Here is a 21,252-nt window from a genome sequence, read left to right on the forward strand (position 1 = left end):
GGCTGTAAGTAGTCAGGACATTTTTCTTGTGTCCTTGTTTCCCCACATCAATAGCATCTCAACCTTAACATGTCTAAAAGACAATTACTGAAGTTTCTTTTGAAACTTCAAGTCTTCTTCAGCTTGGGGTAGTACCAACCACACAGTTTTTCAGGCAAATATCTAGATGTTCTTCCTGATTCCTTTCTTTCTTCCAACAGTTACAATTTACCACTAAGTCCTGCCAGTGTTGCCTCTAGAACATAATCCTGATTTGTCCACATATGTCCATTTCCACCAGTATCACCCCGGTCCCAGCCACTGTCCTGTCTTGCCTGGGCCACTGAAAAACTTTCCTAACTCTCCCTCCTGCTTCCATTTTTGGCCCAACAATCCCATCTCTAGTAGCATGTTATTTTAGTAACTATATGCTATGACTTTCCTAGATAGTGTTAAAAAGAAAACCACAGCCCCCAGATGGAGCCCCTTGGGCCCAGAAACCAAATCAGGGCTTAATATCTAACATCATCCTCTCCGACACATGTTGTGGGTATTAGAGAGGGCACGGATTGCATGGAGCACTGGGTGTGGTGCAAAAACAGTGAATACTGTTACACTGAAAAGAAATAAAAAATTTTTAAAAAATAGCATCTGGCTCCATATAACTAAATGAAAGTTATTTTATTCTGAAAAAAAAAAAATCTAACATCATTTTGGTTTCAACCTCCTCCAGAAATGTAGTCAGGAACTGGTCAGTCAGGAATTTTCCCATAAGCACTAAGGAGGTCATCTGTCACATGGCACTTTGGAAGTCATCTGCATGATAAGATGATAAGACCCCCTGTTTTTCCCCCTAAGGGAAGATGACCTTGCCAGGAACAATAATTTTTTCCCCTTTTTTCTGGGTTAATAACTACTTTGCCTCATCTTCTTTCCTATAAAAGCCTTTCATTTTGTTCGCCTCCTCAGAGCTCCCCTCTACTTGCTGGATGGGATGCTGACTGATTCGTGAGTCACTTAGCAAAACCAACTAGATCTTCAAATTTAGCCAGTTGAATGTTGTTTTCTAATGATAGTAAGGCTGCGAAAGGACTATAGGGTTCACACAAGTCTTCAGAGCTAGAGGAGAAAGTATCCAGCATCTTCCATGAGCCAAATATACTCAAAACCTAATCATTTCGATTTGGAGAAGGGGTTCCAGGCTTTCACTGGCAGACTCCAGAATCAGATAACAAGGAGTTGAACTGTGAGACCACCCAGTATGGAGAGCATTAATGTATCAGCTATAAAGAGATTTCATTGTGTCCCTTGAGGGTTGTGTATAAGTATCTCAGGGGCTGAGGCATGGGCCTTTTTCACTGGGAACTAGGAGATAAGCCCAACATTCTTGGGGGTGTGTGTGTGCCATAAGTATTTGAATGACAACATCAAGGTGCTGAGTGCTTAAGGAAACAGTTTCTTAGTGGGTAAACATCTTTTAATCCACGGGAAAGTTAGAATTTAGAAAAAAATTTAAGAGAATCAAAACTGTAGCATTAATATCTTTGTGTTTAAGAATAACCTATACAGGGACGCCTGGTTGGCTCAGTAGGTTAAAGCCTCTGCCTTCGGCTCGGGTCATGATCCCAGGGTCCTGGGATCAAGCCCCGCATCAGGCTCTCTGCTCAGTGGGGAGCCTGCTTCTTCCTGTCTCTCTCTGCCTGCCTCTCTGCCTACTTGTGATTTCTGTCTGTCAAATAAATAAATAAAATCTTAAGAAAAAAAAAAAGAATAACCTATACAGGGGTGCCTGGGTGGCTCAGTGGGTTAAGCCTCTGTCTTCAGCTCAGGTCATGATCTCAAGATCCTGGGATCAAGTCCCTTATCAGGCTCTCTGCTCAGCAGGGAGTCAGCTTCTACTTCTGATTCTTCCTCTATGTTCTCTCTGTCTCAAATAAATAAACAAAAATATTTTTAAAATAACCTATACATATTTGGTATTTAAGTCTTTATTATACTTAAGAGAATGTGGCCTATTAAAATAACCTATCAGTTCTATGATACAAATTTGAAGTGTGTTTTTAGTTATTAAATGTATGATTGTAGATTGAAATCTTATGAAATTTATAGTATCAGAAAATTCAGGAAAACTTAAGTTTATTAACATACTTAAAATTTAATCTAGTAGATTTGTAAATATTACTTAAGTACTCAGGAAGGTTTGTTACACAATTGAAACATGTAAAAAAAATAGAATATATTAAAATTTTAAGTGCTGTTTCACATACTGAAGAGAGTCTAATCAACTATACTGGCAATGGGAAGAAACATTAATTAAAGATCCTGCAAGAGTGATTATTAAAATTCAGTAAATTAATAGATACAGTAATATGATTAGTAAGTTGAATGTAAAAAAAAATCTGAGAACTAGTTTTTTAGTTGGTAACTTTAATAAACTGTTTTTGAATATCAAAGTTATGTTCACATATTATTTTTGTTCATGTAAAAGCGGATATCAGAAAAAGCAAAAAAACCACATTTATTGACATGTTGTAATTAACCTTACTACTTTCAGGAGCGACACAAGGAGTATGATTTGGCTCTTAACACATGTTGTGAACAAGAAACATCACAAAAAAGGGCCCTCACACAACGGAGTCAGTTGCAAGGACAAATAACTGTAGTGATTGAGAAAATAGAGTTCTAGAAGTTGCTGTTTCCTGCCAGCAGCTCTTCTGGCCAGTTCCAAAGGCCTGGACCTCTTGGCAGTTGTCAAAGGATGAAGGGTTTGTGTTGCTTGTCATCAGCTTCTCACAGGAAATGAAGTTTGCTTCGGGTCTACCAACAAGCCTACTCTCAGGTCTCTGTCTATTCTCTCTTGCCTTGCGTGATGTTTTAAAATATGTCCATGAACTCTTTGACACATTCTTCAATAAGTGGAGTCTATTTCTTCTCCCCTTGAGTGTGGCCTTGACTGTCCTGCTTCTAATACATTCAGGTGGAAGTGATAATACACGACTTCTGAGGCTGCATCATTAAAGGCATGTAGCTAAAAGATGCTCAGCATCTCTCATCATCAGGGAAATGCAAACCCAAACCACAAGGAGATCTCACCTCACACCTGTCAGAATGGCTAAAATTAAAAGCTCAAGAAACACCAACTGTTGGCGAGGTTTTGGAGAAGGAACCTTTGTGCACTGCTGGTGAAAATGCAAACTGGTGTAGCCAGTGTGGAAGACAGTCAGAAAATAGAACTACCCTATGATCCACTAATCACACTACTGGAAATACAAAAAACTAATTTGAAGGAATCTATGCAGCCCTGTGTTTATGGCAACAGTATTTACAACAGCCTAATTATGGAAGCAGCCCAAGTTTCCATTGATAGATGAGTGGATAAAGATGAGGTGAAATAAAAGAGCCATAAAAGAGAATAAAATCTTGTCATTTGCTATGAGATGGATGGAGCTAGAGAGTATATTGCTAAGTGAAATAAACCACTTAGAGAAGAACAAATACTGTATGATTTCACTCATATATGAAATTTAAGAAACAAAACAAATGAACAAAGGAAAAAGAGAGAAACTGAAAAAGAGACTCTTACCTTTAGAGAACAAACTGATGGTTACCAGAGGAGTGGAGATTGGGGTGATGGGTGAAATAGGTAAAGGGGATTAAGAATAAATGTATCAGAACACCTAGCTGGCTCAGTCGGTAGAGCATTTTTTTTTTTTTTTTAAGTAAACTCTACTCCTAACGTGGTGCTTTAGCTCACAACCCCGAGATCAAGAGTCACATGCTTGGGGCACCTGGGTTAAAGCCTCTGCCTTCGGCTCAGGTCATGATCTCAGGGTCCTGGGATCAAGCCCCACATCAGGCTCTCTGCTCGGCGGGGAGCCTGCTTCCCCCTCTCTCTCTCTGCCTGCCTCTCTGCCTACTTGTGATCTCCGTCTGTCAAATAAATAAATAAAATCTTTAAAAAAAAAAAAAAAAAGAATCACATGCTCTACCAACTGAGACAACCAGGTGCCCTGAGCATGTGACTCTTGATCTCGGGGTTGTGAGTTCCAGCCCCACAGTGGGCGTAGAGCCTACTTAAAAAAGAAAAAAAAAAAAAAGTACACTTAAAATGAGCATGGAGAAATATATTGAATTGTTGAATTGCAATATTGTACACTTGAAACTAATACAATACTGTATGTTACCAACACTGGAATTACAATAATAAATAGACAAATAAATAAATGGCGTGCGGCTTCCTCCTTGCCCATTCTTGGATCACTCACTCTGGAGCAAGGCAGCTGTCATGTCATAAGGGCATACCTGAAACCCTTTGAAGAAGTTCGTCTAGCAAGGAATTGAGGCATCATACAAATCGCTAGCATCAACTTGTCCACCGTATGAGCCTTTTTGGAAATATATCCTTCAGCCTCAGTCAAACCTTCAGATGACCGTAGCCCAGCTAACATCTTGACCTCAATCTCATGAGAGACCCTGAAGCAGAACCAGTCCCCTAAGTTGCTCCCAAGTTCCTTACCCAGAGAAACTGGAAGATAATAAATGTTTGTTGTTTTAAACTGCTAATTTTTAGGGTAATTTGTTATGTGGCAATAGATACCTAATACACTTTCCTTGGTTGAAGCCCAGTCTGGGCATCTCCACATCCTCTCTCTTTAATAAATCCTTCTCACACTGACTCGCTCAAGGTTCCTAGGAACTTATCTGTCTTTTCCCATTACCTTCGAACATCTCATATTTAAAATAATATTTGTTTCACAAATTCCCTTATGCCATGCCTTGCGTAGCATAATTTTCACATGATCAATGTTGTATTTTCTTCTGGTATTAAAGCTTTAAACAATGAAGCATGTTTTTAGTAATCTTCCTCATTCTCCAGAAAGGAATTCCTGTAATTTTGGGGTAGCTTTAATGTATTGTGTCCATTCTCCGCTTCCCTTCTGGACATTAAGAACTTACTGATACAACTTCATTCTGATAAAGCCCCTTGGATGTGAAGGAGATACATCCTCCTACTTTGTGGTCTGTGGTTAAGAAAGACAGCATATGCTATATGCTAAAATTTTACAGTAGTAGTTCCCAACCCTAGCTACACATTAGAATCCCCTGGCAAGCTTCAAAAAAATTTAAATCAGAATCTCTGTTGGGGTGGGGGCAGGAATTTATATTTTAACAGGCTTCCATGTGCCTCTATTAGGCAGCCAAAATTGGGACCACTGCTTTGGATCATACCCAGCAGACAATTCAGTCCTTTAGTACCAGCTCTAAAGAAAGCATAGTGCTGGTGGTTCTGCTACTATTTAGCTATGTCATCTTAAGGAAGTCACTCTACCTCCAGAGCATCTATTTTCTAAAATAGAGCAATGGTTCTAAATCTCTGTTATAGTACTGCAGAGATTTAAAAACACTAATTTTTTTGAGTCCTACCCCCAGAGATTCTAATGCGACCATTTTGGGTTATGCTCTGGACATCAGGATTTTTATTTTCTTTTTGAGAGAGAGAGAGAGAGAGAGTGAGAGAAAGAGAAGTGGGGAGGGGCAGAGAGAGAAGAAGAGAATCTTTAGTAGGCTCTGTACCCAGCAGGGAGCCTGGTGTGGGGCTTGATCTCATGACCCTGAGATCATGACCTGAGCAGAAATCAAGAGTTGGATGCTTAATGGACTGAGCCATCCAGGTGCCCCAGAACAACCCCTCATGATTCCAAATATGCAGTTAAGTTTGAGAACTAGAAAAGAGATCATTGCTAAGATCCTTTCCAGTTCTGCTTCTATTTTCAATGCCAATGATTTTGGTTGACATGATTCATAATATTGAAATATTTTACACTCATGGGGAGGAGGAATTCTCAAGCTACATAGCTGACTCTTGACATGCATGTAGCATTATTCATGAGTTATTTGAAGTCATTCAATAAATAGAATGGTTGGAACTGGAGAGAGTTAATCTTGGAACACATTCAGAGGAGTTGAGTTTTTAGCAAACTTGGGATGTCCAGAGGGCTAGGGAGCAACTAAGAGGAGGAACTCTTCCGACACCAGGGTTCATGGATTGAGCATGAACAAGGACAAAAGGCTAACTTAACAAGATTTTTCGGAAACTGCATATTGGCTATGATTTTTCCATGGTGGTCCCTCTAACAACCTTTTTGTCTTGATACTGTACCATGACAAATAAAGTACACATCGTCTTTTCTTTTTATTCCTTGAATGGTGTGACAGAGGAATAGTTGTGCTTCCATTTCTAGAAGCTGGGAGGGAAACAGTAATTTCCATAAGAGATGCCTGTAGTAGGTGTTCTCTAAGACATCTTCAATCATCTTCAGCTCCTGGTAGTCATGCCTTTCTGTAAGCTCTGCTCTTTGAGGGTGGGCTGGACCTAGTGATATGCTTCTAACCAATAGAATACAGCAAAAGTGACTGGGTGTCACTTCCGGTATTACATCACAAGACTGTTATTTACAAAATATTTACATTTTCTCTCTGACTCACCTCACAGGCTGTCTCTGAAGAAGCAAACTGAATGAGGCCAACATGGCAGGGAACTGAGGGTGGCCTCTGGTCAGCTGCCAGTGATGAACTGAGGTTCTCAGTCCAATAGCCCTTAAAGTGAATTTTGCCAACAAGGAAGTGAATCTTGTGAGCAACCACTTGAGTGAGCTTAGAAGTGGATTCTTCCCCATCAAGCCATCAGATGGGACAGGTTCATGGCAATTATGTCACTTTTTCAGACCCTAACCTATGTTTGCCTCAATGTGAATTTTCCACTCTTCCAAGCTGCATTTATAACTAATCATCGTGACCTGAATGCGTTATTCCTACCGACAATTACTGCTACAAAATGTAAAAAATGATCCCCCTTCATACACACACCATTTCTTGCTGAGTTATCAGGATGTCTCATTTCTGTGGAGAGAGCAATAAGCAATGCAGCCTGTCCTTTTACATCTAGTTCCAACTTCAGTTGTGTTAAGAACAAAAATTCAATGGAGTCAATTTGAAGATCTAGTTGGCTTTATTAAGTGATTCACGAATCAGGCAGCATCCCATCTAGCAAGTAGAGGGGGAGCTCTGAGGAGGTGTACAAAATGGAAGGTTTCTGTGGGAAAGATTGTTCCAGGCAAGGTCACTTTTTCATCGGAGGAAGGCAAGGAGATCTCACCATGCACATGAGCTCTTCATCTGGGGAATGAAGAGGGCCAAGTGACAGATTGCCTCACTGGCACTGATGAGAAAATTCCTGACTGACCGGTTTCTGACTACATTTCTGCAGGAGGTGGAAACTGCAATGAGGTTAGATATCAAGCCCTGATTTGGTGTCTAGGCCTAAGAGGTTCCATTTTGGGCCGGAGGTTTTTTTTTTTTTTTTTTTTTTTTTTTTTTTTTTTTTTTTTTTTAATAGATCCTGTTGGAAATAGATCCTGTTTCCTTTGCCAATGTCAATTGATTGGTAATGGTGGCTGGAACTCAGCATTAAGAAGGATCGTAAGGAGCCCAAGTCGAGGCTCTGTCGACGAAAAGAGTCGTGATCAGTGAGAGATTAACTGGGAGTGTAGGACACTTGCCAGGAATTGCGTTGTTCTAATGTCAGTTCTGACACAGGCACCTGGGTTGGATGACCGACCCTTCCTGGTTTTAGCAAGATAAGTGCTGCATCCTGGCAACTCCCTCAATCCCGTTGGCCACCCTACATACCCACCTGGGTATCTTTCTGGAAGCCAGGGGAACTGGGAACAGGGTGTACTGTAATACCTTGCTTCTCCAATGTGCTCCATGGACCAGCTGTATCAGTTTCCTCTGGGAGTCTGTTTACAGGCTGGACTCTCCTGCCCCACTCCAGACTTACTGAAGCGGAATCTGTACTTTCACAAGGTCTCCTGGGGATTCACGCTCACTGAAGTGTGAGCAGCTGCTGCAGGGCTTAAGTCCTGCCGGAGGGTCACTGTCTATGGATCAATGGCTCCCAATCCCCTTGCACTTGGAACATCACCCATGTGACATAATGTCACATACACAGCCTATGCTCTGCAGAAGTGGGCAATGGCACACTTCTCTCCCACTCCAGATTTATATGAAAATGAGAGGAAGGAGAGTGAGGCTTTGCAGAACTACTTTGAAACTGCTCTAATATTTTAGTGGCACAGTAGTAGGTGGGGGCGCTGAAGGGGGAAACGCTGCTTGAAACTCTTGCTCCAACAGCAACTGACCCTGAGCGATAAAAGGGGAAGTTCATTTGTCCTCTCTTGCTTCGTGTTCACCCTTTGGTCATGCGGCCAGTGGCGTCCGTCCTAAGATCCCATGCTAGATGATGAATGGGGGAAACAGGGGTTGGATCTGTAGAGAAGCCTTAAAAGCCTCAGATCAGTGGTTCTCAGACTTGAGCATGCATTAGAACCACCCGGAGGGGTTAGAAAACAGCAGATTAGCCGGGCGCGAGAGTCGCGGGGACCGCCTGCTGAGCGAGCCGGCGCTCTACGGAGAGGAAAGGAGGGACGCCCGGAAGGAGAAGAGAAGGTAGAAGATCTCACTCCGAAAAGTAGGAGCAGAGTAGGAAGCAGAGAAACAAAAGGTGCCGGCACTCCCTGAGGCCGCTCGCCCCAGTTCCCACGCGCCGGTCTCCGGGAAGAGGGAGGGCGGCCAGGGGGCGTGGCTGGCTGGGCTGACTAGACCGGGGGCGGGGGCGGAGGGCGGGGGGGCGGTGGAGGGCGGAGCGCGCGCTGGGCGCTGCCCGGAAAGCGTCCGCGCGGATTGGCGGGGCCGTCTCCGGGGCGGATCCGTAGAGCGGAGCGCTCGCTTCTGCGGGAGGGAGATACTCGCGAGCTCTGATGGCAAAATGACATTTAGCAATGGTTAATCTTCTACGATAGTCAAATTTTACTAGGGCCTGTCTTTCGCCATTGCGGAAAGGGTCCTCTGAAGGGGGAAAAGGAAAGTGAAAGGCGGAAGCCTTTTGCAGCCCCGCCCCTCCCGCCGGCGCGCGCAGCATGGGCGGGGAACGTCCTCCTTGCGCCGAATACGTCATCCCGGCCTGCGCCCGGGGCGGGGCGGGGCGGAGTCTCTAAGCCTGGGCCGAGCCTGCGCAGAGCGTGGGAAAGGCGTGTGGTGTGGCGTCTGACGTATCTGTGGAGACATCTTAAGTTTCTTTCAGTGGGCAGGGAAAAAAAGAAGTGCAGGTTTGCTTGGCTCCTAGCCGGTTTTTCCGGGCCGGCTCTGCAGCGGTTTCCTTGTCCTCGGCGAAGTGAATTTCCCGGCGCGGTCACTGCAGGTCCCTGAGGAGCAGCAGGTGCCCCGCTCCCTCCCCCCCCCCCCACCTGGGCTGCAGCCGCCCCGCGGGCCAGAAAGCGTTTGTGTGGCGGTAGCCGTGGGGACCCGTGGCAGCCTGGCGCTCCACGGGGGCACGTTGTCAGAGTCACTGCACACTGAGAGGGGGGAAAAAAGCAAAAAACTAACTTCGGAAATGTCGCCCTGTTTTGGTATAAATTTTAGGGGATCTGGACTCTTTAGCAACAGCTGCGAATATATAATTGCAGTGTATTTTGTTAGTTTTAGCGCGACAATAGTTAAAATGAGGAGTACTTGTTATTTTGAGGAACAAGTGGTTCCTGCTAACGGTATTCATTATCTTAACTGTCTTAACTGAGTTAATTTTAGAGATTGAACAACGGTTTTTAGAGGAGCCTAGGAACGAGCACGTATAGATCAGCTCTACTGGGGCTGAATGAGAAGGATCTATACTGGATTACCAAAATCATCTTATCTGTATGATTCTCAACATCTATTTGATTGTAAAAGAGTCATCCTTTTAAGAAGACCTGTTGAGCTTACTGTGTTGTCCTTCGTGATGTCACAATTCAAACTTTGAAAAAACCTTAGGACATCTGGATAATATATTTGCTATTAAAGTGATTTCTAAGCGGTATTACACTGAATATAGATGGGAAGATTTAGGCTTCAAAGCCTTGTACAGAGTGACTGCTTAAACTTGGCTGCTACAACTGAGGACATTCTGCCACCTTTGGCAATAATTTGATTTAACTTGCCTTCAAGCACCTCAAAACTCCAGACATGGTGAAGTTATGAGCAGAATCTCAAATGAGGATTTCGTAAGAAAAGAGTTTGATGTAATTGCTCTGGAGATGTCAGCTCTGCTGATTGCTGCTGAATTTGCAAACTAGCCACGTTATTACTAAACTGGGAATTTCTTACCCTTAACATCTTTTCTACCTGTCCTGTAGATATGTTCAATTAATACTAGGTAACTTATGTGGAATTAAACCCATAGTCCTTTGAAACAATAAAAGCAGTACATACATTTTTATTTTTTGGTTAGAGTGAATGATTCTATTGTCATTCTTTTCAGTAAACTGAGCTGAGAGAAATAGGGCTTAGTGACCCACTATTCAGTGGAATAGTAATAGGATTAAGGAAAAGGTGTATGGAAAAGGTTTTTAGAATTCTTAAACTATTTGCAGTCTCCAAATCCTTGGAATTGTAGAGGCATCATTTGGAGAGTGGAAGTAAAAAAAAAAAGGTGGTGGTTATTATGGAGGGCACATATTGCATGGAGCACTGGGTGTGGTGCATAAACAATTCTGTTACAATGAAAAGAATTAAATTAAAAAAAAAAGTTACTAGTCTATACAAATTGAATCTTGAAAAATATTTGCTTTGTATCTAAACATTTTACATTTGTTTAAAAGCCCTTATCTTCAGTTCAGTTTTCTACATTTTTATCAAGAAAGGTAGTCTTCAAGATCTTAATATATTCTTCAAGGGCAGAAAAAGGCTTAGAGCTATAGGAGGTAAACTTGAGAGTGCTTTAAAGTACTGTATTAGGGTTTCAGAAAAGATCAGAAAGTGAATGTGAATGTACATTACCCACCTAACCTATAAAATACAGAATGCTTTTGGCTAATGGGTTTTAAGCTAACATTTAAAGTTCTTCCCATAAGTTTAAATAATGGCAAATAATGTAATTTCCAGTGCATTATAAAATGTCATTTTACACTCTTGTGTAAATGTATGCAATGGAATTAAATTTTTTTTGTTACCTACCATCCATTTTTAAAAAGTGAACTAGCTCTTTGATAGTCAAAACTTTACATCATATTGCTATTCTCTGTGGTTCTGATTTGGGGACAAGGGTTCCCAGAGGGCATTTGGCAATATCTGGAGACATTTTTGGTGCCCTCACTAGGGAGTGGGGGACACTGGCATGGAAAGAGGTCAGGGATATTGCAAAACATCCTACAGTGCACAAGGCAACCCCCAACAACAAGGAATTAACCAGCCCAAAATGTCAGTAGTGCTGTGCTGTTGAGAAACCCTGACCTACAGAATTCTACTCTCACTTAGTGTGGTTTTAGGAATGAAAGTCTTTTTTTAAAAAAAGATTTTATTTATTTATTTGACAGAGAGAGAGATCACAAGTAGGCAGAGCCAGAGCGGCAGGCAGAGGGAGAGGGAGAAACAGGCTTCCTGCTGAGCAAGGAGCTGGAAGAGGACTTGATTCCAGGACCCTGGGACCATGACCTGAGCTGAAGGCAGATGCTCAACCAACTGAGCCACCCAGGTGCCCCAGGAATGAAAGTCATAGTCGTTATCATTCTTTCCTGCAGCACAAATGTGTGTATATTTATTGAATATCTTGTGATCATAAGGTTCTAAATGTTAAGTCAATCCAGAGAAACATTTCTCTTAAATCATTACAGGCATCCTCTGCCTTTTGAAAGTTTACATTATGTCACTTTGCTTTTTGAAAGACTTACACTAGTACTTGTTTTTGCTAACTGAAAAAATTTCGTAGAGGATTTTCGCTTTTACAAAAAACGTGAAAAGCAGAAATAGTGTTCAGCTTTTTGCAGCAAGCAGGGTGCACCCTGAGCAAGAGAGGCTCCACCAAGCTCCTTCCCTGGGAATTACACCCAGCCTCTCAGCATCTAGCAGCCCACGCTTTTGAACTGCGTCTGTGCTATATCTTGATCTATTTTGTGCATCTATTTGGAGAGATATATTCTAAGGTATCATAAAAGCCCAAGAGAGATAGGGCTTTTTGGGTCTGGGAACCCTCAAACAAGTTTTCAGTGTAAATTAATTATAATTGCTTCTTTATGCCAATTTGGCTTACAAAAGTTTTCACAGGAATGCTCTACTTTCAGATAGTGGAGGAAACCTGTACAACTATTATTAGTATATAGCTGATTATAAATATCACAATTCTGAATAATTATAAAAGTACTATTTTATTAAATGTATTTCTTAATGAGATCGGGCTTTCTATCATTTGGCTTAAGTTTCCATGGACTGATGTTATTCACTGCTAGAATGTGACAGAGGTAAACATCAGTTCTTTCTCTCTCTTATTTTTAGAGATGTGAGGCCAAAACATCTTGTTCATTTAAGTTGAGAGGAATAAAAAGAATGTTAATGTAGTAATGTCGTTCAGTTCTTTTTATTCCTTCTGAGTTCTATGCCAAAACTGATTTCATGAGAGTGATTGAGCAGAATACTGTTAATGAGATATCTATTATGTGCTCCAGTTTAGTCTGCTTTAGAAGTGAAAGACTGAAATCCCAACTTGAAAAATGACTCCTTACCTAGCCATTCATTTTTTCAGTGTAGAACAAGACACCGTAGGAAGATTCAGGATGGGTAAGAGGTATTCCTTTCATAGAGGCCACAAGGTCAGTCTCTGTGTACTTAAGTACCGGAATGTCCGCTTTAAGTGGTTGTTTATTAGTAGTTGTGAGATGGGTGGATGAATGAACATGTTAAACGAATGAACACGTTAGGATTATAAATATTGTAATAATCCAAGCTAGAAATCACGAGTGATACCAAGGAAGCTGAGGAGAACATTCTGGATATATTCTGAAGACAGACCTCACCGAATTTTCTCAAGGTTTGGATGTGAGAGAAAGGGAAGCATCAGTTATCACTGCATGGTTTTTGTCCTAAACCACAGGAGAGTCGCCATTTCCTGAGCTGGGGGAGAAGGAGCAGGGAAGAACAAGACGGGGTATAAGTGCGGCCCCTGTGCATTTTCTCGGGACCGCATTGGTGTTTCCCAGCTTAACTGAGCTGTTGAAACCTGTGGCTATCTATCAAAATATGAATAATACGATCACTTTTAGTCAGATTAAAAGTCTTACAAGTCATTTTCCCACAAAATGATGGAGTCTTTCCCCTTGTTTTTAACTCCCATGCCTTAAATTTGAACACTTGATGATGTTATTAATTCTGTTACTAAGGAATGTTAATTATCTTATTTGTATATATTAGATGTACCTTAAAGATAAGTTTTGTAGTTTAAAGTTGTTAAGCATTTTAATAGATTTTTGAAAAGATCTTATTTTTTTTTTTAGTTTTAGTATTTTTTTTAAAATTTATTTTTTATTAACATAGAATGTATTATTAGCCCCAGGGGTACAGGTCTGTGAATCCCCAGACACACTTCACAGCACTCACCATAGCACATACCTTCCCCACTGTCCATCACTCAGACCCCCTATCCTTACCCCCCTCCCCCCAGCAGCCCTCGGTTTGTTTTGTCAGATTAAGAGTCTCTTATGGTTTGTTTCTCTCCCAATCCCATCTTGTTCCATTTTTTCCTTCCCTACCCTGCACCCCCCAGGTTGCCTCTCAAATTCGTCATATCAGGGAGAGGAAAAAAATCTTATTTTTTAAAGTAATCTCTACACACAACCCCAAGGTCAAGAGGTGCATGCCCCACCAACTGAGCCAGCTGGGCACCCCATAGAATTTTAAACATATTTTACAGTACTTAGTTTTTTAAAAAGATTTTTATCTATTTATTTGACAGCAGGAGAGAGAGTGAGAGAAAACACAAGCAGGGGGAGCAACAGGAGCAGAGGGAGAAGCAGGCTCGTCACTGAGCAGGGAGCCCGACGTGGGGCTCCATTCTAGAACCCCAGGATCGTGACCTGAGCCGAAAGCAGATGCTTAACCAACTGAGCCACCCAGGTGCCCCAATTTTATTGTACTTTAAATTAATAATTTCCTACAGAGGTATTGTTTGGGACAAACTTGATATTCAGCAGTTGGCTCTATCGGATGTAAAAATAGACTTCTCAAACTTCTAAACACCAAAACCGTTATTTTGCCGAATTCTAGCATTCTGACTTGGTCAGAATAATGCAAATTAGCTCAAAGGCAATCTATAATTTATGATTTACAGTAATGCAGATTAACCATGCAAGTAACATAGGGTTTTCCACCTTGTCTAAGCTAATCCCGAGAGGCATAGTTTTCATTAGTAAACTTTGAATACTTGGGGTTTTTTCCCCATTTGTTTTAGCAGAGAAAATAGTATGTGCAAAGTCAAAAAAATTAATACCATTTCAGTGAGAGGGATCTTATATACCCAGTTTCTAAGATCTTTAGAAAAGTTAACCCAGCATGTGTTTGCCTGTGTGAATTAATGTTATTATTTTAAAGATTTTATTTATTTATTTGACAGAGATCACAAGTAGGCAGAGAAACAGGCAGAGAGAGAGGAGGAAGCAGGCTCCCTGCTGAGCAGAGAGCCCCGATGCGGGGCTCGATCCCAGGCTCCTGGGATCGTGACCTGAGCTGAAGGCAGAGGCTTTAACCCACTGAGCCACACAGGCACCCCTGAATTAATGTTATTAATACCCATCTCATGGGTTGACATACATACAGAGAGTACCCACATACAAGATTCTGAGGATGTGGGTTCTCAGAGTCCAGAGGACGAGACCGATACCTACATGCCAACTTTGTGACCATGTTTGTGATAAATATTGAGATGTAAGCAAATCCTGAGATACTGAGGTGTAAGCAAATATTAAAGGAGCAGAAACAAGCGAGAGATTCCTGTCGCTTCAGGTAAGATCTTTGCGTTTATCGCACTCCTCTGGGGAGAGGAGGTCATGTGCACGAGGGTAATTTTCCCTATTTCTCCTGTTTCCCTCCTAAGCCCGGCACCCCCGTGTCTCCTGCCTCTCTGCATCTCCAGGCCGGTGCAGTGATGCTCCTGCCTTTCTACCGGATTCTGGCCCCTGCAGCCCACCACTGTTCTAAGTGAGCATGGCAGAAAGCTTGGAGGACCACAGCTGCCCTTTCAGAGTAAAAGCATCCTCCGGGTAGCTAAAGCTTGGACTTCTTTCTAAGCAAGGTATCTTACCGGGATCCCTTCGTGGAAACCACACACACACATAAAAGACGTGCCACAGTTTTCAGACTGATGGCTGTGCGAGTTACAAAGCTCAGCCGCAGCTGAGGAAGGCCTTTCATGTTCTGTAGTTGGGTATCAAACATCATGGATATTTAGTGCTCAAAATTATGTGGTAGAGACATAGCAATTTTGGTTATGTTTTGTTTTGTTTTCTTACAAAAGGGCTTACAAATCCTGAAGGTAAATGATTAAGAATTCCGATTTGGGGGAATTAAAGTTCCCGGTCACCAAAAAAACCCAAACCCCCCCAAACCCTCATGGTGTTCCTGATTCTCTAGGTCGGAGATGGGGCAGGAATATTTACAGTTCCTGCAAGTTCCCAGGTGACCCTTCCCTCTCAGGCTGCGATCGCGGGCCCGCAGCATCGGCATCAGCTTGTGGTTTGTTAACAGTGCGGACTCTCACAGGTTCTTGGGCCCACAGCAGACCTTCTCTATCACAGTCTGCATTTTATCATGGTGCCGGGTCATGAGTGCCCCACGGCCCACAGACCACAAACTGAATAGCAAGGGCTAGATGGTCGCAAGAAGTTGTTTTCTCGTTCCAGTCTTGTCGAGGTGATGGCAGCCTTTGGAGCTGCCTCCCCCTGAGCCTTGACTTTCTGGCTGGTGGCCTCCAGTCGGTGACCTCCTCTGTGCTGCCCCCTGCCTTCCTGTGACTTCCCTGGCTTTGAATACTCCCTGAATGGAAATACTACTTGGCCCTTCTCCGGAATATTAGTTCTGAAACATGTAATGAAGCTGAAAGCCTGACACCTGCTTTCCTTCTTGCTTCCCTGCTTCGCGCTCACTTCTCTCAGCTCCCGCACTGCTGAGCTCTTTGCGTTCAGTACCCTCTAGCGCATGTGTGGAAGGCCAGAGCTGTTACAGGAAGTCTCCAGAAAAATGAATGGTGGTCACGTGTGTGCGCTGGGTATGGTTAGAGGTTATTTGGCAAGAATTGCTGACCAGCGCGGTGGGTCAGGGCTGCACCTTTCGGTCCTGGACTGAGAGGAATCTCAAAATGTTCAGAAGGAAAGCAAAGGCAATGGCAATGCAATAGCTCTTAATGTGCTAGCCCGGAAGGGACGCCTGGGTGGCTCAGTTGGTTAATGTGCTAGCCCGGCATCGAGTAGGCTGAAACCGAGCAAACCTTTCTCATATCTTGCCCCCACCAGCCACCACTCTTTTGGCTGCAAAAGATCACGGAAGTAATATAACAATGCATAGGGTTTGGAAAATAGAGTACCAAATATTTACTCACTGTCCCACTGCCCTATTATATAGTTATATATATATTTTTAAGAGTTTATTTATTTATTTGACAGAGACAGAGAGATCACAAGTAGGCAGAGAGGCAGGCAGAGAGAGAGGGGTAAGCAGGATACTCCCTGAGCAGAGAGTCCGATGTGGGGCTGGATCCTAGGACCCTTGAGATCATGACCTGAGCAGAAAGCAGAAGCTTAACCCACTGAGCCACCCAGGTACCCCTATAGTTGTATTTTTATATATTTTATTCTGTCTGTTGGAAACCATACATTATAGTAGAAGAATGGACTCTCAGAGATGTTCGTATCCTAATTCCTTGAGACTGGTAATTTGTTAGGTTATATAAGAATTTGGAAGTTAGCATTGCAGAAGGAATGAAGTTTGCTTATTAGAGACCAAGAAGTTTGCTTATTGGAGGTTATTCTGGATTATCTGGGTGAGCCCAATGTAATCACAAGAGTCCTTGAAAGTGGAAGAGAGAGGCAGAAGACTCGGAGGGAAATGTGACTGGAGGTAAGTCAGAGTGATGTTGATGTGAGAAGGTCTCAATGGGCCCTGGTGGACTTTGAAGACAGGGCAGGGCCATGGGCCAAGGAATGTGGGCGCCCTCTAGAGATCGTAGAAAGGAAATGGATTCTCCTGTACAGCCTCCAGAAAAGGATGCCACCCAGCTGACACCTTAATTTCAGCTCAGTAAGACCTGTGTTGAACTTCTGAGCTCCAAAATTATAAGATAATAAATGTGCGTTATTTTAAGCAGCTGAGTCTGTGGTAATGTGTTGCAGCAGCAATAAAAAAGCATTATACCATATTTCTCATAGTTACATCATACCTATTTTTAATGTGTTGCTATAGTTTTTATGATTATTCGAATGGCCATATAGTAGTATTCTGTGGAGCTGAAGTACTGTCATTCCTTAGCCATCCCTTCATTTGAATATCAGCTGTGTGAACTGTTTTCTGCATTTCTTTTTTTCATGTTTCATTATTTTCTAAGGATACTCTGTACATTTAGACTTCAAATTTCTTCCAGTTTTTCTCTATTTAATAAAAAAAGATCTCCTCAGTCCATATGAAATTTAAAAAAAAGATTTGTTTATTTATTTTAGAGAAAAAGAGCACACGCCCATGGGGGTGCTGAGGGACAGGGAGAGAATTTCAAGCAGACTCTCTGCTGAGTGTGGAGCCCACTGTGGGGCTTTAATCTCATGACCCTGAGATCATGACCTGAGCCAAAATCAGGAGTCGTACACTCAACCACCCACCAAGTGAGCCACGCAACCCTCATTTGATTTTTTTTTTCTTTTAAGATTTTATTTATTCATTTGAGAGACAAAGAGAGCAGGGAGGAAGGGCAGAGGGAGAGGGAAAAGCAGACTCCCGCTGAGCAGGGAGCCTGATGCGGGACTTGATCCCAGGACCCTGAGATCATGACCTGAGCCGAAGGCAGTTGCTTAACTGAGCCATTTGAGTGCCCCTTATTTGATTGATTGATTTTTTTTTTTTGAGCTGAATCTGAAATTATTGTTTCTATAAAGATCCTATTGAGGGACACTTAGGTGGCTCAGTGGGTTAAGCATCTGCCTCCAGATGAGGTCATGATCCCAGGATCCTGAAATCGAGTCTTGCATCAGGCTCCTTGCTCAGCAGGGAACCTGCTTCTCCCTCTGCTGCTGCTTCCCCTGCTTGTGCGCATGCGTGCACATTCTCTCTCTCCTTGACAATAAATAAATAAATCTTTTAAAAAATCCTATTGAGGGTTTCTGGTGTCCATTGCCCTGGCAAACTCCTTCAGAACCCATAGACTTGCAGTCACAGCCCTCAATCTTGTGATTCCACTTTTCCTATTTTTGTTTTTCACAAACTTAAATTATATTAGGCCATTTTTTCATATCTTCTGTATTGATTGTTTTCCATTTTAAGTCTTTGTGTATTCTTTTCCCAGTCAAGGTTATACTTTTCACAGTGAAATTATGTGTGATTTGTATTACAAGCTTTTCCTCAGCAGCTTGGTATATGAAGTGTGTGAGCGTTAGAATCAGACAGCCCTAGGTTTGAATCCCAGTTCTGTTTCTCACTAGCTCTATGGCCTGGAATGAGTCACTCATCTTCTTTGAGCATCAATTACCTCTTTAGAATGAAGTCAACAATGTCTTCCTTGCACAGTTGTCAACTAGTTTATCACTAATGTATACAAAGAACCTAGCAAGATCCCTGTTACTTAGTAGGTAATCAATGAATATCATTATTCATCTTATGACTTCTTTTAACCATCATCATTAAACTATAAATTCTTTAAAAATAAGGACGGTTCTTTATTCCTACACTTACACCCTATGAAGCCTGGGATATTATAGGTGCATAATAAACATTTACTATTTCGACTTCCTCCTTTCTCTCCTTCTTGTTAAAATCCCATTCATTCTCCCAGGTGCCTTCTGCCACAACATCTCCTTCATGACTCATCCTTGCCACATTTACCACCATTAACCTGGGTTAGTGACTACAATTGAATGATGTAAAATGGAGGATAAGGGAGGAAAAATAGACGTTCATGGAGATGGTCCATTGGATCTCTGTTAACTCCTTTTTTTAAAAAAGATTTCACTTATTTGTCAGAGAAAGAGCACAAGCAGGGAGAGTGCTGGGCAGAGGGTAGAAACAGGTTCCCTGCTGAGCAAGGAGCCTGAAGCAGGACTCAATCCCAGGACCCTGGGATCATGACTTGATCTGGAGGCAGATGCTTAACCCACTGAGCCATCCAGGTGTCCCTTAGCTCTAAGTTTTTATATAGTTTTGGAATTTTCTGGGGAAGGAGTTATTACTGAGCTCTTGTTAAATATGCCCAAATGTTCCACATATGCTAGGGCTTGTCATGCCATTTAAGACTCAACCCAGAACGAGAAAATATTTGCAAAAGGCATATCTGATAAAGGACTGCTATCCAAAATATACAAAGAACTCTTAAAACTCAACAATAAGAAAACAGCCCAATTAAAAAATGGTCCAAAGACCTTAAAAGACACACCGCTGTAGAATGTATACAAATGGTGAACTAAACATATAAAAAGATGCTGTGCATCATATGTCATTGGGGAAATACAAATTAAAAGAACAATGAGACACCATTACACACCTAATGGGCAAAATCTGAAACAGTGACAACAAATGCTGACAAGGATGTGGAGCCACAGGAACTCTCTCATTCATTGCTGGTAGGAATGTAAAATGGTATAGCTACTTTGGAAGACAGTTCAGCAGTTTCTTATAAAACTAAATATACTCTTATGATATGATCCAGCAATTGCATTCCTTGGAATTTACCCAGTGGAGTTCAAAACTTCTGTCCACACAAACTCTGAACACACATGTTTATAGCAGCTTTAGCCATAATTGCCAAAACTTGGAAGCAACCAAGATGTCTTTCAGTAGGTGAATGGATAAACAGTGGTCCATCCAGACAACAGAATATTATTCAGCACTGAAAAGAAATGAGCTATCAAGCCATAAAAAGCCAGGGAAAACCCCTCAGTGCATACTACTGAGTAAAAGAAGCCAATCCGAACAGGGTACATACTGTATGACCCCAACTGCATGACATCCTGGAAAAGGCAAAGCTGTAGAGACCGTAAAAAGATCAGTGTTTGCCAGGCAGTGGGATGGAATGGGTAGGGAATGAATAGGCAGAGCACAGAGGGTTTTTAAGATAGTGGAAATACTCTGTATGATACTATAATGGGTACATATCATTGTACATTTGTGAAAAATGATAGAATGTACAACACCAAGAATGAATCCCAAGGTAAACTATGGACTTTGGGTGACGGTGATGTGGCAGTATAGGTTCATCATTTGTAACAAATGTCCCACTGTGGTGGGGATGTTAATAACAAAGGAGGCTAGGCATGTGTGGGGCCGAGGATGTAAAGGAATTCTTGGTACCTTCCCATCGATTTTGCTGTGAACCTCAAACTGCTCTAAAGTTCCTTCTTTAAAGGAAACCCCCAAAACTGAAGCTGGCCCTTAGCATACTATACTCATTTTTAGAATAAGGAATTGGAGAGACAGAGGTTAAGTGGCAGAATCAGGACTTTCATCTCAATTTCTTTGCCTCCAAAGCCCAGTCTTTCTACTCCATCACAATGGAGCGACACCAACAGTGCCCTGTCCACAATGTGTTTTGTTCTCACTTTTTCCGTACATGGCACACATGCCTACAGCTTCCTCTCAGGAGCCCCTGTGGTCCTCCACCTCCCACTGCAGAGGTGTGCTTGGCCTGTTTGCCCAGTAAGTTAGAAAGACAGGCAGTCCATATCCTGGGGGGCGGCCCTTTATTATGCTGGGCAAATGTCAGTGGATGACTGTTCCGGCCTCCTCACCTGATAAGAAATGTGGATAGTGGTGATGGCCATGGCTGAAGTCAAGGCCCCAAGCTGTCGGTGATGTTAGGTGCAGAACTTCACAGTAAATGTTTAGAAGCTCTTCTAGTAATTGGACGGAGACATTGTTTCTTTGATTCTAATAATTTAAAAAGAAGTGTGTCTTTTGTATGTCTTTTTTAAATTTCATTTTTCTAGCAACTGATTTTTGTTGTTTTTACAAAAGTCTTGTTCTACAGTGGATTTGGCACTTTTTAAGACCTGGTTCATCATGGGAGTTTGAGAAGCACTATTCTCCAGCAAGGGGTTGACAAGCTACAGCCCTTGAGCTGGCTGCCTGGTTTTGTAAATAATGTTTTATTGGAACCCAGCCATACACATGCATTTATGTATTATCCAGGGCTGCTTTTTCTCTACAGTGGCAGAATCGAGCCAT

This window comes from Mustela lutreola, chromosome X (assembly GCF_030435805.1).
Source record: "Mustela lutreola isolate mMusLut2 chromosome X, mMusLut2.pri, whole genome shotgun sequence".
Classification (NCBI taxonomy): Eukaryota; Metazoa; Chordata; class Mammalia; order Carnivora; family Mustelidae; genus Mustela; species Mustela lutreola.